The following is a 21,318-nucleotide window of genomic DNA, read 5'->3' as shown; positions in this document are numbered from 1 at the left end:
TTACTTAGCCATACCATGAAGCTTTGGGAGAGAGTGATTGAGACTAGACTTCGACGCGAAACTACAGTTTCGGAAAACCAATTTGGTTTCATGCCAGGGCGCTCTTCAATGGAGGCAATTCATATTATAAGAAGCGTTATGGAGAAGTATAGGGAGAAGCAAAAGAGCCTAGAGATGGTTTTCCTTGACTTAGAAAAGGCCTATGATTGTGTTCCGCGAAAGTTAATTTGGAAGACCCTAAATGGTAGAGGTATCCCAAGTAGATATATTAGAGCAATTATGGATATGTACGAAGGGGCGAAGTCCTGTGTTCGGACGCCTGTGGGAAACACAGAGTATTTCCCGATAGAAGTAGGCTTGCATCAGGGATCTGCCCTAAGCCCTTTTCTTTTCGCTTTGATTCTCGATGAGCTGTCTCGAGGAATACAAGAGAACATCCCATGGAGTCTGATTTTTGCCGACGATATTGTGCTTGTAGCGGATTCCAAAGAAGAGCTTAATAGAAGACTAGAACAATGGAGGGAGGCCCTAGAACAAAATGGGCTAAGGATCAGTAGACAAAAGACGGAATATCTTAGGTGTGATTTCAACAGTGTTGAAGATGAACAAAACGCTGGAGTGAATATCAGCATTGGGGACCAGATCTTGCACCCGCAAGATTCCTTTAGATATCTAGGCTCGGTCCTCCATAAATCGGGGAGGATAGATGAAGACGTGACCCATCGTATTAAGGTAGGTTGGTTGAAGTGGAGGGCAGCGAAAGGGGTCTTGTGCGACAAGAAGATTCCACTCAAATTGAAAGGGAAATTCCTCAAGGTGGCAATTAGACCTGCCATGTTGTACGGATCAGAATGTTGGCCAATGACGAAGGCCCAAGAGAGAAGGATGGAGGTGGCCGAAATGAGGATGCTTAGGTGGACATGTGGCAGGACCATGTTAGATATGATTCCAAATAAAGTGTTTAGGGAAAACCTTGGAATCGGAAGCATTATCGACAAGCTAAGAGAAGAACGACTTCGATGGTTTGGGCATGTGATGAGGCGACCACGAACTGCCCCGGTTAGGAGAGTCGAGGCACTCACGGTCGACGGCGTTAGGAGAAGGGGTAGACCTACTCGTAGGTGGGTGGATAGACTAAGGCTCGACATGAAGGAGCTTTTGTTGACCGAGGACATGACTTCTGATAGGAATGCGTGGAGGGCTAGAATACGAATAATCGAGTAGGGTGCGTATTTTTTTACTATTATTATTATTATTATTATTATTATTATTATTATTATTATTATTATTATTATTATTATTATTATTTTTATTATTATTATTATTGGTAGTGCTACTCTACTATTATTTTTATTAGTACTTTTTTATTATTATTATTGTTTGTATTGTGTATTAGCAATATTATCTCTTGTATCATTATTAGTATTATTGTTATTACTACTACTACTACTACTACTACTTACTTTATTATTATTATTATTATTATTATTATTATTACTATTACTTATACTTTCACTATTATAGTACTATGTATTATTATTATCTTTCACTATTACTACTATTACTATTACTACCTACCATTATTTGCTTTTTACCATTATTATTCCCTATTATTAGTATTTGTATGATCTATATTAATACTATTACTATTATAATTTTTTACTATTACTATGTACTTTTATTTGCATATTACTATCGGTATTAGTATTATTAGTGTCTCGGTATTAGTATTATTAGTGTCTGTATTATTATTAGTATTGTGTATCATAATTATTAATTGATTGTGTATTTGTATTTGTTTTACAAATATTAATTACTATTAATATTTATATGAACTATTATTATTACTATTATTGTATTACTATTACTATCGTTTTTATTAGTTTTATGTACTATTATTATTAATATTAAATGAGTTTGTTTTTGGTATCCTTGAATATGGTTGTATGCTTGCTTGCTTGGTTGTACGTATGCACATAGGCTCATGTAGGTGGTTGTGTGATGTAGGTACGCACATTTTTTGTATGTTAGTTCGATTTTATATGTATGTATATATGCAGGTATGTATGTTTGTATGCGGGTTTTTACTTGTCTGTAGGTGTGGAATTTTCACTCACGTATGTATGTTTTGCTAATAGGTTTAGGTAGGACTTGGTACGTATATTCGTATACGAATGTAGGTATTTTTTTTTTTTTTTTTTTTTTTTTTTTTTTTTTTTTTTTTCATGTTTTTAGGCTTATGTTTGTGTGTATGTATGGCGGTAGATATATTTTTATGTATATTTGTATTATGTATGTACGTATGTATGTATGCTTATGTAGGTGTATATGTTATGTATGTATGGTTGTATGTATGGTTTTATGCATGTATGTATGTACGTAGGTATGTTTCATGCATGTACGTAGGTATGTCTTATGTATGTAAGTAGGTATGTCTGGTGTACGGTTGTATGTAGGTTTATGTATGTGTGTATGTATGTACGTTTGTATGCATGTATGTATGATTAGGTGCTTCGCATCGTTCGGTGCATCTTGGGACTATTATGGCTGAGGACGACCTTCCTTGTTCTTGAGCTTGGTTGGTCTCTTTTAGTTGGGTGGTTTCGGGGGTGTCTACCGTAAAGGTGCATGAGTGGTTTTTGGTTTGCTAAGGGTGGTTGGCTCTTTGCTTGCGCAACAACTTCCACCCGGCATGCCCTCGAGTTGCCGTCCATAAGGTCTTTTGGCTCTACTTTTTGAGGCAACGACAAGCGTCGTTTTAGTGGCGTCTTGACTGCCGCTTAAAGCCTAAATTGATTTTCAGGCAGACTTTAAACCCATGAAAATTTGTCTACCATTTTCATGGCGTTTATCTTTTTTTTTTTTTATTATTATTATTATTATTATTTTTTTTTTTTTTATTTTTATTTTTATTACATTTTATTTTTATTATTATTATTTATCTATATATTATTTATCTATATATTTATTTATTTTATTTTTACTTATCTATTTTTATTTATTTTTTTTACTTTTTTTATTTATTATTTGTATTTTATTTTTATTTTATTTTTATTTTATTTTTTATTTTTTTTTTTTTTTTTTTTTTTTTTTTTTTTTTTTTATCTATCTATTTAAAAATAAAAAATTCTTTTTTAGCCGGAGGTCCTCACGGAAGCAATCTCTCTACCCTGGAGTAGAGAGGGGGATGAATTTTCTTTACTGTGGGTGGAGATTTCCTTTTCTTGACTCGTGGTTAAGGAAACGACTTCTCTTCTATTTTAGGGTAGAGGAAGGATTGTCTACATCTTACCTCCCCCATACCTCGCAGGCGCGGGATTGGGTATTGTTATTGTTGTTATTGTTGTATTAATAAGATTATTATTATCAAATTAAATTTATTTAAATTATCATTATTGTTAATATTATCATATTATTATCTTTATCAATAATATTATTATTTTTAATAATATTATTATTAGTATTATTAATTATCAGTAGTATTAATATATTTATAATTGTCATTATCAAAAATTAAGAATTATATATATATATATATATATATATATATATATATATATATATATATATATATATAATTCAGATATATAAATCGGTATATGTATATATATATATATATATATATATATATATATATATATATATATATATATATATATATATATATATAATATAGTTACATATATGTATATATAAATATATATATATATATATAAACACTGATAAATACATAGATATATATAAAGATAAATACGTATTATAAGATATAGGAATCCAAATTTGTTGCACATCACAATCACTCTTTGTTTTCTGTCTCTAACTTTGAAATAAGAGTTGAAATCAAATACAGATATATCCAAAATCCGTTACCCATCTATATCTGTTATATTCTTTATTTTTTTTATTTTATGTTTCTGTTCCTGATTTATTCTCTTGTCGAGTCTGTTAGACTACAAAACAAATTATAATTGAATGAATTTAGCTGTAATAATATCACTCAACCTCTATATAATCCTCTGCTTATACAATTCGAGTTAAAACAGAAAAATCAAATTTGAAATTTTGAAGAAAAAGCTCGACTGCTCTGTATCATCCCTTTTTACTCATAACTCAAATTTGAATGAAATTTCAAAATCTGTAAATGTAGTCGTGATAGGATTCATTTACTAAAACTATCTGTAAAGTATCAAATCCAAATTACTTTTAACAAGTTTGAATTTGAGAGTCAAAGTTTCAATTCTAAAAGTCAACTGATTGTTCTTCGAACAAATTCGAACTTTTTGTTGTAATTCAAGTTAAATTAAGGATGTCAGAAGTTTCTATGAAAGATTTAGCAACTATTTCATTTTGTATTTATAATCTAAAATTGACTGGATTTTAAAATCACGAATTGAGTTTAACATCTTCATCAGCGACACTTTCTACAGCTGCTATTCGATTTTTTATTTTTATTTTCTGTTAATCCAATTCAACAACACTTGAATGTTTCCGTTTCATTATCACATCTTAATTCAAACTTTAAATTCGCAATTATGTTTGATGGGGCTTGGGTTGATTGGGTTGCAGAAGATGAAGAAAAAACAGTAGTTATATAAGTTATAAGATTTATTACGGGTATTAAAACAGAAATATAGGCAGTGGAGCAATGGTTGGAGTTGTTTGGTTTAACTGAGAGGTCTCAGGTTCAAGCCCGGTCTGTGCCATATTTTTTAAAAGCTGTTTCTTGATGGTTCGTGAATCCGAGGTCAACCCTGCATTGTTTTGTATCGTTGTATGCATATTTTTACTACAAAATATCGTATTGTGAGTTCATTTGATTCCCTTTTACTCTTTACATTTTTGGGACTGAGAATACATGCGCTGTTTTTATAACTGTTTTATTAAACGCTTTTGAGATATATTTTTGAACTGAGAATACATGAACTGTTTTTATAAATGATTGATGAAATAGACACAAGTATTCAAAACTACATTCTATGATAGAATTATTTGGATTCAGGGGTTCGATTTCTATAGAGATTGTACTATCGACCATTGGTGAGATGAGTTTGCATTGCACGACGCATTAGCTACCGAAATGGTTCGATTTAGTAGTTAGTAACGGTGAGATGATTTTGCATTGCACAACGCATTAGCTACCGTTTTAGCTACCCTCGGTGAGATGATTTTGCATTGCATGATGCATTAGCTACCGAAATGGTTCAATTTAGTAGTTAGTAATGGTGAGATGATTTTGCATTGCACGACGCATTAGCTACCGTTTTAGCTACCCTCGGTGAGAAATTTTTGCATTGCACGATGCATTAGCTACCGTTGTAAAATTATTTACGGTGAGAAATTTTTGCATTGCACGATGCATTAGCTACCGTTATTGAAATTATATTGTATTAACTACCATGGTGAGATGATTTTGCATTGCACGACGCATTAGCTACCGTTGGTGAGTTTTTTTTGAAAGGTTCCGGTGTTCTTCATATGAATGATTTTTACAGCAATGAGCAGACCTGCACAGATTGTTTTCGAAATATGAGTATCTTGTGGTCTATTATATTATTGGAAATGATTGTTTATGATAAACTAGTGAACTCACCAACCTTTTGGTTGACACTTTAAAGCATGTTTATTCTCAGGTATGAAAGAAATCTTCCGCTGTGCATTTGCTCATTTTAGAGATATTACTTGGAGTCATTCATGACATATTTCAAAAGACGTTTTATTCAAGTCGTGAGTTCAACAAGATTATTATTAACTAAATTATAGTTGGATATATTATGAAATGGTATGCATGTCGTCAACTTTCGATGTAATGAAAGTTTGTCTTTTAAAAACGAATGCAGTGTTTGTAAAATGTATCATATAGAGGTCAAGTACCTCAAGATGTAACCAAATGTAATGTATTCGTCCAGATGGATTAGGACGGGTCATTAAAGTTGGTGTCAGAGCGGTGGTCTTAGCGAACCAGGTCTTGCATTAGTGTGTCTAACTGATAGTTGTTTAGATGCATTAGTAAGTCTGGACTTCGACCGTGTCTGCATGTCAAAAGTTTTGCTTATCATTTTGTGTCGAAAATTACCTGCTTATCATTCTTAGAGAATCACTTGCTTATTATTCTTAGTCTAGACACATCTTACTGCGTTGATTGCATGAATAGTATATAGACAAAAATTGATATCTTAGCGTATCTGCTAATTCATATCTTAGCGTATCTGTTACTGTAAACTTTGCCTATTATATTCCGTAAATTCCTCCGTAATCTACGAAATCTTTTATTCTATATATATAGATAGATATTCTATATAATTAGAATACCACCCGATGTCCAGAAATCATTTCATATCAAAAATTATTTATTCAATCGTATGAAATGGAACTCGCCACTAGTTCAAGTCCCTCGGATTCCGATATGGAGTTTCACTCAAGCTCCGAAAGTAGTGTGACCGGAATGGATCAACCAATTAGCCATCATCTATTCTGGATGAATTAGGGATGGGTTCGTAGTCTACTAAATCATTGGAGACAAGAAGAAGGTGATCCCTTTCATCCACCCCATTACCCTCTTGGTGAAGAACCTGAAGCACTTACCGGCGAACCTATCCGAAACACCATTTTCAGCCTCATTTCTAGAGTAGCTCGACACGATTATATTCTATCCACAATTCTAAACCTTATTCATTCGCTCGTTCTGACTGACAATCATCCCGGAATAATGGAAGAAGTCAACGAGCTACGCGCTCGAGTAATCAATTTGGAGAATATGGTGAAAAACTTACCAACTTCAGCAACATCACCAGCACCAACAGTACCACCAACATCAACACCAGTACCACCAACAACCCAAGTTTCAACATCACATGCCTCAACATCTCATTCTGTACCTCGAGTATAATCATCGTTCTACATGACTTTCTACATCAGTTATCTTCGTTCGACATGGCGATTATGTAATCTCTAGTGTTTTAGAGATTATATATTCTTGTTCTAACGGTAAATCAAATGAGTTTAATATCATATTGACTCATAAATAATCATTTCCAATATTTTAATAGACCACAAGATTTTCATTTTCATTTCTCATAAATATACGTCCCATGCATAGAGACAAAAATCATTCATATGGATTGAACACCTGGTAACCGACATTAACAAGATGCATATAAGAATATTCCCATCATTCCGGGACATCCATCGGACATGATATAAAAACTCGAAGTACTAAAGCACCTGCTACAACGGATGGGGTTTGTTAGGCCCAATAGATCTATCTTTAGGATTCGCTTCAATTAGTAGACTGGTTTACTAATTCTTAGGCTACCAAGCAAAAGGGGCATATTCGGCTTCGATCATTCAACCATATAATGTAGTTTCGATTACTTGTGTCTATTTCGTAAAACAGTTATAAAAGCAGCGCATGTATTCTCAGTCCCAAAAATATATATTGCAAAAGCATTTAAAAAGGGAGTAATGAAACTCACCATACTGTATTTTGTAGTAAAAATACATATGACAAAACTGAACAATGCAGGGCTGGTCTTGGATTCACGAACCTAAATCAATTTTATATCTATTAAAACATATAATCGCAATCTAGCAAATTTATATATATTATTAATAATATACTTAATTCATATAACTTATTTAATATCATTTTACTAATAACAATATAGTGATAAAAAAATATATCTATTTGTAATAATTCTGATAATGATAAAAATGAATATAATAGTGATAGTAATAATTATTAATTTAAAAATGAAAATTTTTAATATAAATGATAAGATAATAATGATAGTTCTAATAAACATATTACTTTTAATAATAAGGTTAAATTTAATCATAATACTAGTTTTAATAGAAATTTCAGTAATCATGAGATAGTACTAATACTAATGTTTAAATGATAATTCTATTAATGATACTTTGTAATATTAATACTAATTTTAATAAAGATAATAGATTTAAAATAATGATACTAATAATAATAATACTACTGATAATAATAACTATGAATATACAATTTTTCTACTAATGATATTAATGATAATAAGTTTAATAATAATAATACTAAATATCATATTGATAATATTAATAATAATAATAATAATAATAATAATAATAATAATAATAATAATAATAATAATAATAATAATAATACTTTTTTTTATTAATAATAATAATAATAATAATGATAAAAATAATGATAATAGTAATAATAATAACTACCTCACAAGCTTTTCCAAAAAGAAAAATAAAATGCCTTCACTCGGGCTCGAACCCGCGACCTCTCGCCCACCCACTAACACCTTTAACCATACTTCCAATTATGTTTCTCTGAAATTATAACTCATCTATATTTATTTAACCCGCAATTATTCCGTTCCTTTTTCTTCTTTATCACCTCATCACCGAAACCATCATCATTCTTGTCATTTTAATTGGGGTTTCGGCCCAATAAAGCAACCTTGTACTTGGTCCAATAGAAAAACGAAATTTGAATTCGGCCTAACATATAATAAATGGTTTAATCAGGCCTGGTTACAAATGGAAGCCCAAATAGCAGCCCAGCACGCTAATGTTTTAAAAAAAAACATACCCTGGCCTAGAATCGCACCCAGACCTCTCGGTTCTCAACACACCTCTTTACCACTCAGCTGTTTCTTCGTTACTAATTTAATCTCCGAATTAAAATACATATCTTGTATCTTTCTGTCAGTTTTTCTTCTTCATCATCTAAAATCAAATGTCATCACTTATCATCGCTTTCTCACTTCATTCTTGCATTCACGAATCATCATCATCTCTTAATCATAATCGGAACATCATCATCTTCACAGAACGTCATCAATATAATCATCATCTTCGTTATAGGTTAAATGTTGAATAGGAAACATCGAGCAGTAATAATAGTGATTCTTCATCGTCCATGTTACACCATCTTCGTTAAATTATTAACATAATCAGAACCGTTCATCATTACCTTCATTCTTAACGTAACAATATTATCGTAATATCATTGTTACTGTTACCTCACCTTCTTCCTCGTTACACAGAATCACGAATAGAAAGGTGCAGTAGCAGTTAGGGGGTGTTCAGTCGTGGTGATTTACGGTTTGTATGTGGTGGAATGACTGGAAATTAGAAAAGAAAAGAAAAAAAATTTAAAAAGAATAAAAAGGATGATGATGGTGGTCGACTGTGGTGTTTACTGTGGTGAATGGTGAAGGTAACTGGAACATAAATCAATTGAGCAACAAGGGTCTTTTGCAGGTTGATGTGGGTGAGGGTATGGAGTTCAATCGAAACAGAAGTCAAACAAAATCGATGATTTCTGAAATCTTGTAATAGCGAACGACTCTAGTTACGCTTAGTTCCCTCATCATCGTAACATCATTGTATCACCATCAACGTTTCATCATCATAATCATCTTTACAATCGTCGTTTCCTCCCATCATCACCATACCATAATTATAATCGTTACCGTGATATCATACTAGTTATCAGTATCATCATGACAGTCCTTACATCATCATCTTTATTTATTGTAACAGTAAACAGGAGCATGACAGTGAATTCTTGGGTTGAGTTTTAAGGAGATGCAGGTGATGAACATGGGGTTATTGAGCTTAGAAACCTAACCACAGTAGTATTAGGTGTAAGTTAAATATGATGATGTGGTTGTGGGTGTTCTCGATATAAACAGCAAGAAAGTAGATTAACCAGCTTGCAGGTTATGGTGGTGGTGATCGATGTTCACGAAACAAAAAGAATGGAGGTGAGAGAGATATATGGTGAGTTAGAGAGAGAGTGAGATGGAGGTTGTGGTTCAAACGGTGAAGAAGGTGGTTGGTGATGATGTCCGTTTAATCGATGGTGGTTATGACTCACGATGGTTAGGTTATTATGGTGGTTTGTTTGTTACTTCAGTAGAGTGGCGATGAAAGGGATGAGTAGTGGCCAAATGGGTTTTAACAAGAATCAAGGAATGAAAGAGACAAGAACGCACAGTAATATTACTTTAATAATACTAACAGTAAAGCAGCCATTCGAATTGGCATCATCTACCAACACATGGAATGCTATATTTGGTACTCCGTTGTTAAATCTGTGGTGGATAAAAGTACTCAGATAAATCCCATATTTTTAAATTAACTATATTTATTTATTTTGGTCATTTTGATATGAAATTAGAGCATTAACTATTAAATAAAAATTACATTAATTATTCACTCCCAATCCCAGGTAAAATATGAAAAGTCTTAAAATTCAACAAATGGTTTCTAAATATATCTTTAATAAGCCTAAAATTTATAGAACTCATTTTCGGATCACCGTTTATTTTAAAATAATATCAGTTTGAATTTAACTTGCTAAATGTCAATAAGAACATCAATGAGTATTACAATTATTTAATATTTATTTTTAATATACTTTATTTGTATATAGATATGTTTTAAATAATAATTATTATTTTTACATAATTAATTTCTAACAATTACATCATAAATTATATTTCAAATCATTTATATATATTTATATTTATTTAAATATATACATACCTATTTACAAATAGTTGTTCGTGAATCATCGGGAGTAGTCAAAGGGTAATTCAAGTATATGAACATAGTTTCCAAAAAATTTCGAGACTCAACATTACAGACTTTGCTTATCGTGCCGGAATTATATAAAGATTAAGTTTAAATTTGGTCGGAAATTTCCGGGTCGTCACATATATGTTTTCATAAGGATTGTAATTAAAAATTCTTTTGTACAAACTGTTAATGGTGAAAATATTTTAACGGGTAGGTAATACCCGAGGAATATTTAAATTTCACAATAATAAATTACACTGTACATTCTTTGAATCTGATTCAACAGTTATTTACTATCCTACTTACATCCACCGATGTACGTATCCGTTCACCGCAGAGTAACCATTTTCATTCAATTTTATATTTAGATTTTGACTTATCAGAATCCAACAAGTGGCATAATGAAGAAAACATTGGACAAAATAAAATTTGTTAGAAACAAACAAATTAACTATGAGAAATTTTGTTAAGAATCCACGCTAACAAAATCCTAGCTAACTGTTCCTAGCTAACTGTTAATTCCTTATTACATTTTATTTATCGCAATTAATTTATCACAATTTTAATTCTCGCCATTTTATTTATCGTCATTTAATTTTTGTTATTTATTTTATGCACTTTATTTATCGTCATTTAAATACTGTTATTTACGCATTTTAAATATCGGAACACATATACAATGTTTTGACATATCATATCGACGCATCTATATATATTATTTGGAATAACCATAGACACTCTATATGCGGTAATGTTCGAGTTAGCTATACAGGGTTGAGGTTGATTCTAAAATAATATATATACTTTGAGTTGTGATCGAGTCTGAGACATGTATATCATGGGTCACGAAATGTATTAATTAATTCGAATATTATATATTAAACTATATATGAATTATTGAATTACTAATTGTGGACTACTAACTGTGGACTACTAACATTAGACAATTAAAATGAATTAAAATATTGATTATAACATATGAAACTAAACATTTCTTCAAGTCTGCCACTTGATTTCATCTTAAACCTCATTTTTATCGTGACAATTCCAATCTGCGTTCAAACCTTTCATGAATCTTAAAAACACCTCAATCGAGAGGATGATCCAACCACACGTTATCTACGAAAGAAAGAACTTATGCATATGGGCATGCACCTGAAAAACACTCGGAACCTGAGTAAACGTTCAACACGTATCTGTGCTAGCTTCTTTGGCGTTGTTATTATCGAAAATAACTTTGCAATTCCTTTTCAAATTATCCAATTTTGTCACAGCTCCAGCAAACCAACATCGACCTTTCATTCGAATAAGTCTTATTATAACTTTGATATATACGTTTGGGATTGTTATTGTTACTGGAAAACCTTTTATATTCTGCAATATTACCAACAGACGTACCAACAACTTCATTACCCTCGACTTAAGTCTCTCCGAAAAACTATTATATTTGTTCATTAAAACCCTATCATATACTCATCCATATTTTATAACGAGAATTTCCAAACCAATTACCGAGAATCAGCAATCAGTATTTTGAATCTCGCAGCGTTTCTACATCAACAGTTATATGTATACATATAACATTTATCTCTTAGAATTATGATCTTCCATTCTGAAATTTTGAAAAGCAACCAGTCTACGAATCAATACTCATAATGTTGAAAAAGCTGAATGAAGCAGCAAAAACTGTAAACGATCTTAACTGTTAAAAGTTTGATGATAAAGAATAGCGTGTTGGTAAAGCTCAGAAAAAGAGAAGGTTTGGAACTGGAAAACGAATTGAGCAAACCATGAAGGAGGCTGTGGACAAACTACAAAGACTAAATCTGCCTTCAAAGAATCCAAATGATTCAGTGCCTGCTGAAGTCTTTAGCAAATACCTTGTTCCTTACTCTAAACCCTTACGAACAATATTCTTCATCATCCTCTGATCTTAGATATTCTAAGATATCATTATAAATATCTTCGATATTTCTGAAGATATCTTCATAACTATCATTATCTGAAATCATTTATCTCTTCGCGATATCAGTGTAACATCAGAAAGGAAACTATTTTGGTTTCTAAATTCTGAAACCTTCGAGTTTAAAATATGAATGTCTTTGAAGTAGTGTTGGGAACTGAAGCATGAGTTAGTATAATATAATGACACTTGATCAACGTGATTATATTACAGTAAGCCATGTTGAGTTTCTAATGGAATGTGATGATTCACAGACTATAACGTCATCATGTGCCATGTTACATGACTCTTACATTCTATCTAATATATAAACATATCAAGAATATAATTTCTTGATAGTTCTAACTTTTCTCTTGAATTCTGGTAATTTAACAAGTCAGATCGTGCTATTACAATCTCTCTCTTAGAACGTTAGTCATGATCATTCGAAACTTCATACTTACGAATTTTGGACCATTATTCTCTTGACTTGAAGTCGGGAAGAGAAAACAAAAGGATGGAACTCCAAAATATAAAGGAAACGAAGGGAGTAAATTTATAGTGAAATATCCGACAGAGCCATCGAAAAAGATTATCGTATTTAACCAAAGAAGATCCAATTTCCTTAATTACTGAAGAATCAAATCTTATTACGAAGATTTTCTCTAAATTCCTTGAATTCCAGAATTCAACCTGACTACGTCAAAAGCTAAGACAAATCTTTACTTCTTTATTTCACTCTTTTGTGATAACTTCACTCGTACTCTTCACAAAATCAAATTATTTTGTCTATATTACTCGATGATGATAAAACTCTATATTTCAGTTTGTATGCGTCATGAAAAAATACTTATTGTCAGCCATGACCATCCCAATCAAATTTCGGGACGAAATTTGTTTAACGGGTAGGTACTGTGATGACCCGGAAATTTCCGAACAAATTTAAACTTAATCTTTATATGATTTCGACACGATAAGCAAAGTCTATTAAATTTAATCTCAAAAATTTTTGAACTGTTTACATGGATTCATTTAACCTGTGATTAATCTCGATGATTCAGAAACTATTTTCTGTAAATAAATATGTATATATATTTATATAAATATAAATAAAAGTGTATATATAATACTTTGCATAAATAAAAATAAACTTTAATTTAATTAGAATTAAAAATGTAAAATTATAAATAGAATAATTAAGTACAGTTAAAATGAATATATATATATAAACATGTATATGATATTATTATGAAACTATATGTATATGTATATGATTCCTATTAATAATTGGTATTATATTGTATAAATTATATAAATATTCAATATCTAATAAATGTTGTCATAGGATATATAATATACTTATTAATTATTAGATAGTTAATAAGATATAAATTCTACATATTAAATTTAATTACAAGTTAAAATATAAAAGTTATACTAATAACCTTATTTTCATTATAAATGTTAATATTAATAATTGTATTATTAATATTATTATAGAAAAGTATAAGTTATTATGTTATTATTATTATTATTATTATTATTATCATTATAACTAATATTATTTTAGTATCATTAATAAGATTATTATTATCAAATTAAATTTATTTAAATTATCATTATTGTTAATATTATCATATTATTATATTTATAAATAATATTATTATTATTAATAATAATATTATTAGTATTATTAATTATCATTAGTATTAATATATTTATAATTGTCATTATCAAAAATTAAGAATTATATATATATATATATATATATATATATATATATATATATATATATATATAAATATATATATATATATATATATATATATATATATATATATATATATATATATATATATATATATATATATATATATATATATATATATATATATATATATATATATATAAAATATAGTTACATATATGTATATATAAATATATATATAAACACTGATAAATGCATAGATATATATAAAGATAAATACGTATTATAAGATATAGGAATCCAAATTTGTTGCACATCACAATCACTCTTTGTTTTCTGTCTCTAACTTTGAAATAAGAGTTGAAATCAAACACAGATATATCCAAAATCCGTTACCCATCTATATCTGTTATATTCTTTATTTTTATTTTTTTATATTTCTGTTCCTGATTTATTCTCTTGTCGAGTCTGTTAGACTACAAAACAAATTATAATTGAATGAATTTAGCTATAATAATATCACTCAACCTCTATATAATCCTCTGCTTATACAATTCGAATTAAAACAGAAAAATCAAATTTGAAATTTTGAAGAAAAAGCTCGACTGCTCTGTATCATCACTTTTTACTCATAACTCAAATTTGAATGAAATTTCAAAATCTGTAAATGCAGTCGTGATAGGATTCATTTACTAAAACTATCTGTAAAGTATCAAATCCCAATTCCTTTTAATAAGTTTGAATTTGAGAGTCAAAGTTTCAATTCTAAAAGTCAACTGATTGTTCTTCGAACAAATTCAAACTTCTTATTGTAATTCAAGTTAAATTAAGGATGTCAGAAGTTTCTATGAATGATTTAGGAACTATTTCATTTTGTATTTATAATCTAAAACTGTCTGGATTTTAAAATCACGAATTGAGTTTAACATCTTCATCAGCGACACTTTCTACAGCTGTTGTTCGTTTTTTTTCTTCTGTTAATCCAATTCAACAACATTTGAATGTTTCCGTTTCATTATCACATCTTAATTCAAACTTTAAATTTGCAATTATGTTTGATGGGGCTTGGGTCGATTGGGTTGCAGAAGATGAAGAAGAAACAGTAGTTATATAAGTTATAGGATTTATTACGGGTTTTAAAACAGAAATATAGGCAGCGGAGCAATGGTTGGAGTTGTTTGGTTTAACTGAGAGGTCTCGAGTTCAAGCCCGGTCCGTGCCATATTTTTTAAAAGCTATTTCTTGAAGGTTCGTGAATCCGATGTCACCCCTACATCATTCAGTATCGTCGTATGCATATTTTTACTACAAAATATCGTATCGTGAGTTCATTTGATTCCCTTTTACTCTTTACATTTTTGGGACTGAGAATACATGCGCTGTTTTTATAATTGTTTTATTAAATGCTTTTGAGATATATTTTTGAACTGAGAATACATGAACTGTTTTTATAAATGATTGACGAAATAGACACAAGTATTCAAAACTACATTCTATGATATAATTATTTGGATTCAAAGGTTCGATTTCTATAAAGATTGTATTATCGACCATCGGTGAGATGATTTTGCATTGCACGACGCATTAGCTACCGAAATGGTTCGATTTAGTAGTTAGTAATGGTGAGATGTTTTTGCATTGCACGACGCATTAGCTACCGTTTTAGCTACCCTCGGTGAGATGATTTTGCATTGCACGACGCATTAGCTACCGAAATGGTTCAATTTAGTAGTTAGTAACGGTGAGATGATTTTGCATTGCACGATGCATTAGCTACTGTTTTAGCTACCCTCGGTGAGAAATTTTTGCATTGCACGATGCATTAACTACCGTAGTAAAATTATTTACGGTGAGAAATTTTTGCATTGCACGATGCATTAGCTGCTGTTATTGAAATTATATTGTATTAACTACCACGGTGAGATGATTTTGCATTGCACGACGCATTAGCTACCGTTGGTGAGTTTGTTTTAAAAAGTTCCGGTGCTCTTCATATGAATGATTTTTACAGCAGTGAGCAGACCTGCACAGATTGTTTTCGAAATATGACTATCTTGTAGTCTATTCTATTATTGGAAATCATTGTTTATGATAAACTAGTGAACTAACCAACCTTTTGGTTGACACTTTAAAGCATGTTTATTCTCAGGTATGAAAGAAATCTTCTGCTGTGCATTTGCTCATTTTAGAGATATTACTTGGAGTCATTCATGACATATTTCAAAAGACGTTGCATTCGAGTCGTGAGTTCATCAAGATTATTATTAAGTAAATTATAGTTGGATATATTATGAAATAGTATGCATGTCATCAACTTTCAATGTAATGAAAGTTTGTATTTTAAAAACGAATGCAATGTTTGTAAAATGTATCATATACTCAAGTTGTGCTTCACGAATTTGTAATGTAAGATTCGTACGAATACGTATATTTAAAGCTCGGACTCAGATCAGTTTGGCACGATCCTTTCTACTAAGGACATCGGCAACTAAATTTGCCTTGCCAAGATGATATCGAAGTTCACAATCGTAGTCATTTAATAGCTCAATCCAACGCCTTTGTCTTATGTTTAATTTCTTCTGGTCAAAGATATGTTGAAGACTTTTATGATCGGTATACACCGTGATTCTAACCCCATAGAGGTAATGTCTCCACATCTTTTGTGCAAATACCACGGCTCCTAATTTCAGGTCATGTGTGGTATAGTTCTTCTCATGTTTCTTCAACTGTCTAGATGCATAGGTGATAACCTTTTCATGTTGCATCAGAACACATCCGAAACCTTGATTCGAGGCATCACAATAGACTACAAAATCTTCAGTGCCTTCAGGTAATGATAGAATCGGGGCTGTGGTCAATATATCCTTTAGAATCTTGAAAGCAGATTCCTGTTCTTCGGACCACTCAAATTTCTTCCCCTTATGAGTTAGTTTGGTAAGAGGTTTGGCTAGAATAGAAAAATCTTTGATAAACCTTCGGTAAAAACCAGCAAGTCCCAAAAATTGGCGAATATGTTTCGCACTTTTAGACGCTTCCCAGTTATGAATAGCTGTGATTTTCGCCGAATCGACGTGTATTCCTTCACTATCAACTACATGTCCGAGAAATTGTACGATTCATAGCCAAAATTCACACTTGGAGAACTTAGCATACAGTTGTTCCTTCTTTAAGAGCTCTAGAATCAATCGCAAGTGTTGCTCATGCTCTTTCTCGCTCTTAGAATAGATTAGAATGTCATCGACAAAAATGATCACGAATTGGTCAAGATAAGGTTTGCATACACAGTTCATAAGATCCATGAATACAGCAGGAGCATTGGTTAAACTAAAAGGCATGATAAGAAACTCATAATGTCTGTAACGAGTTCGGAAAGCAGTCTTAGAAACATCAGCTTCTTTGACTCTCAGTTGATGATAACCGGACCTAAGATCAATCTTCGAGTAGATGCTTGACCCTTGAAATTGGTCAAACAGGTCATCAATACGCGGGAGTGGGTAACAATTCTTGATGGCTAACTTGTTGAGTTCACGGTAATTAATACACATTCTCAACGTACCATCTTTCTTCTTAACAAAAAGTACGAGTTCTCCCCACGGAGATGAGCTAGGAGGAATAAAACCTTTCTCCAAAAGTTCTTGGAGTTGGTTGGATAATTCCTTCATCTCAGGTGGAGCTAAGCGGTATGGTGCCTTTGCAATAGGTGCAGCACCGGGGGTCAAATCAATCTGGAACTCAACCTGTCGTTTGGGAGGGAGACCAGGGAGTTCTTCAGGAAATACTTCAGGAAAGTCTCTAACTACCGGTACATCTTCAATGCGTTTTTATTCCGATTCGACTTCCTTAACATGAGCCAAAATGGCTTGATATCCCTTCATTAGATACTTGTGGGTCTTGATGCAAGATATGATGTTGAGTTTGGAACCACTCATCTCCCCTTGAACAATTAAGGTTTCCCCATTTTCAAGAGGTATGTTAATGGTTTTCTCATAGCACATGATTACAGCTCTTAATGGGCGTAACTAATCTATCCCTACGACTACATTAAAGCTCCCTAACTCGACTGCCAATAGGTCGATCTTAAAGTGTTTGTTGGCTAAAATCATATCACAGTTTTTATACAAATTGTCTACTTTCATAACCTTACCATTTGCTACTTCTACAAGACGCTTAATTTCTAAGGCTTGTGGTTTTTCAGTGAATAAGGCACAAAATTCAGTAGACACATAACTCCTATCAGCACCAGAATTGAATAAAACAGTAGCATAGAAGTTGTTAACAAGAAACGTACCCATTATCACTTCATCATCATCACGGGCTTCTTCAGCAGTCATCACAAACGCCCGGCTTTTAGCATTTCCCGTGTTACCCTTTTTCTTTGGACACTGGTTGCGGAAATGCCATTTCTCACCATAGTCATAGCATGTAGGAACGATTGTGTTGGCTTTTATTGCAGGAGTATCCGTTGGAGGAACTGTAACCCTACAATTCTTGGCTATATGGCCAATCTTATTACACTTGGTGCATTCAGCCTTGCACCACCCAGAATGGTGTTTCTCACAACGCTTACACAAAGGTTGCTTCCCAGAATAACCTCCTTTTGAATTTTTGGCAACTTTCTTATTTGAACCTTGGTTCGATCCCTGAGCAGTCTCAAATTTCCTTTTGCCCTCACCAGTCTTGGCCTCGGCTTGTTTATTTGCCGCGGATTTTCTTCTCTTAGCCATCATGAGGTTTTGGGCCATCAGTATCACCGCATCTAAAGTCTCCTTACTAGCAGCAATGACATTTCCCTGAATCTCGTCAGGAAGACCTTCCATGTATCACTCTATCTTCTTCTGTTCATTTGGTACCATGTCCGGGCACAATGAAACCAACTCTATAAACCTGTTGGTATAAGCCTCAATATCGGTACCTTTGACCATCAATTCCCAAAAACTCAACCTCAAGCTTTTGGATTTGATTTCTCAGACAGAACTTTTCAGTCATCATCCGCTTTACGACGGCCCATGGAATAGCATTAGCAGCATCTAGCCCTACAGTTTGGGAATAAGTGTTCCACCAAGTCAATGCAAGATCACTTAGTGTGTGAGTGGCATACTTTACCCAGTCGACATCCGCACAGTTACAGATACGAAAGATGGATTCAAGCTTTTCGAACCATCGAGTCAATTCGACAGCTTCCTCACTACCCTTAAAAGATGGAGGCTTGCAATTTATAAACTCCTTGTAGCTGCAAGAAGTAGGAGGATTTCCTTGGTTGTTCCCTTGATGGTTGTTATGGTTGCCTTGAGCGGCAGCCAACAGCTGTTGGAATTGTGCAGGAGTCAGAGAGACATTCGGGATATTGGTAGCACCTTGTTTTTATTGAACCATCGTTCTTCAATACATAAATATAGTATTAGTTGAAGAGTTCATGGTGCTAATAAGTGATAAGTTTAATAAATACACAAGGTCCACATAACATACACAAGCATAAATAAGAGAAACCACCAGATACAACCAAACAGATACGAATAAGGTATGATAGATGGTAGAAATAGCAAGATGTAATCAAAATACTTGAATTAAACCATAAAAACTACTATTTTTACATGAATCAAGAACCAATGTAACTTAGGCATATGCCTTTACATAAACAACGAAAATGGAAATAAGTGAAAATCTTAAGATCTAATCTTTCTTAGGTGACGGAGGCTTGTAATGATTCTTAATGTACCCCTTGCAGTACATTACAAACTTCTATAGTTCCACCAGTGCTTGACGATGGCGGTCAAGCTCCCTCTCATGCCTAGCAAAAATCACAGAGAACTTGTCATAGACCCTCTTCACATCGCTGCTCGTGTAATCGATGCACTTCTCCATCATATCCAAACGATTGCTGAAAGTATCTCTCATAGTTTCAGTGCGACTTTGTAGGTTCATGATATCACACCGAACCAGAGCATGTTCATACTCGGTATAGACAAAGTCAGAATCCTTTGGCTTCTTAGATGAACTAGCATCATCAGCAGCGGGTGTCTCAGGCTCCTTCCTCTTAGGTGAGGGAGTCTTGATAGCATGAGGTTCAACTTCTTCTTCTGAATAATCTTCTAAACTGCATATAACCCCAAGACCATCATAAGCCGGATTAGCCTCCTTATTAACTGGCTCCTGTACTTCTTCCTCCTCTTCAGGTTCGGACTCTTCCTCGGGTTCACCCTCAGAATCATCCTCACCTTCGATGTGTTCTTCAACATCTTCATCATCACCCTCATCATCCCCATCATTGTCATTATGATGCTCTTCCTCCACTGGGGAGTGTGGTGGAGTGGCAGGATGGTACACCGGAGATTCTGGTGGAGTAGCTGGCTGGTAAATGGGTGAGGTCGGGGGAGAAACTGGTGCATAAGCTGGAGTGTGAACGGATTTCTCCATATCAGATTCTTCGAAATCAGAAATAATGATCGGGTTGTGGCTCGACATCTTAAAAGAAAGGAAAGAAAGAAAGTCAGAATGTTTCTAAGGTAGACGTAAAGGTACGGAATGAAAATAATAAGGAAAGGCACTAAAATCTTAAGTCAGGAAAGGTTATAGTCCTATAGATTGCTAAGGCACCGTAGCCAACATATAAGGCACACATAAATGCAATCCTGGTTCTCTATAACAAACTGTGCTCTGATACCACTCTGTATTACAGAGTGGAGAACAATCCCACTCAGTACCTTCCGGGTGACCACTGAGCGTACCTCAGACACTGATTTTACGGCCCGCCTCTCAGGAAGACAGCCAACTGATATTGGCTCGCGAGGGGCAAGAGCCAGTGCTTCGTCACAGGTTACATAGTGAGAACCCCCTCTACGATTAACCCGCTTATAAGCAGCATTAAACCAGCTCTAATACCACTCTGTATTACAGAGTGGGGAACAATCTCACTCAGTGCCGTCCAGGTGACCACTAAGCGTACCTCAGACACTGATTTTATGGCCCGCCTCTCGGCAAGACAGCCAACTTATATTGGCTCGCGAGAGGCAAGAACCAGTGCTTCATCACAGGTTACACTGTGAGAACCCTCTCTACGATTAACTCGCTTATAAGCGGCATT

At 32.8% G+C, this 21,318-nt stretch overlaps 1 pseudogene; it reads left to right on the top strand.

Moving 5' to 3' along the window:
• LOC139901909 (uncharacterized) overlaps positions 1-2,265 on the top strand; it is a 71,575-nt pseudogene extending 69,310 nt beyond the window's left edge.
• The last annotated feature ends 19,053 nt before the right edge of the window (positions 2,266-21,318 follow it).

Source organism: Rutidosis leptorrhynchoides, chromosome 3 (genome assembly GCF_046630445.1).
Source record: "Rutidosis leptorrhynchoides isolate AG116_Rl617_1_P2 chromosome 3, CSIRO_AGI_Rlap_v1, whole genome shotgun sequence".
Taxonomy (NCBI): Eukaryota; Viridiplantae; Streptophyta; class Magnoliopsida; order Asterales; family Asteraceae; genus Rutidosis; species Rutidosis leptorrhynchoides.
This window is presented reverse-complemented; position numbering and strand designations above follow the sequence as displayed.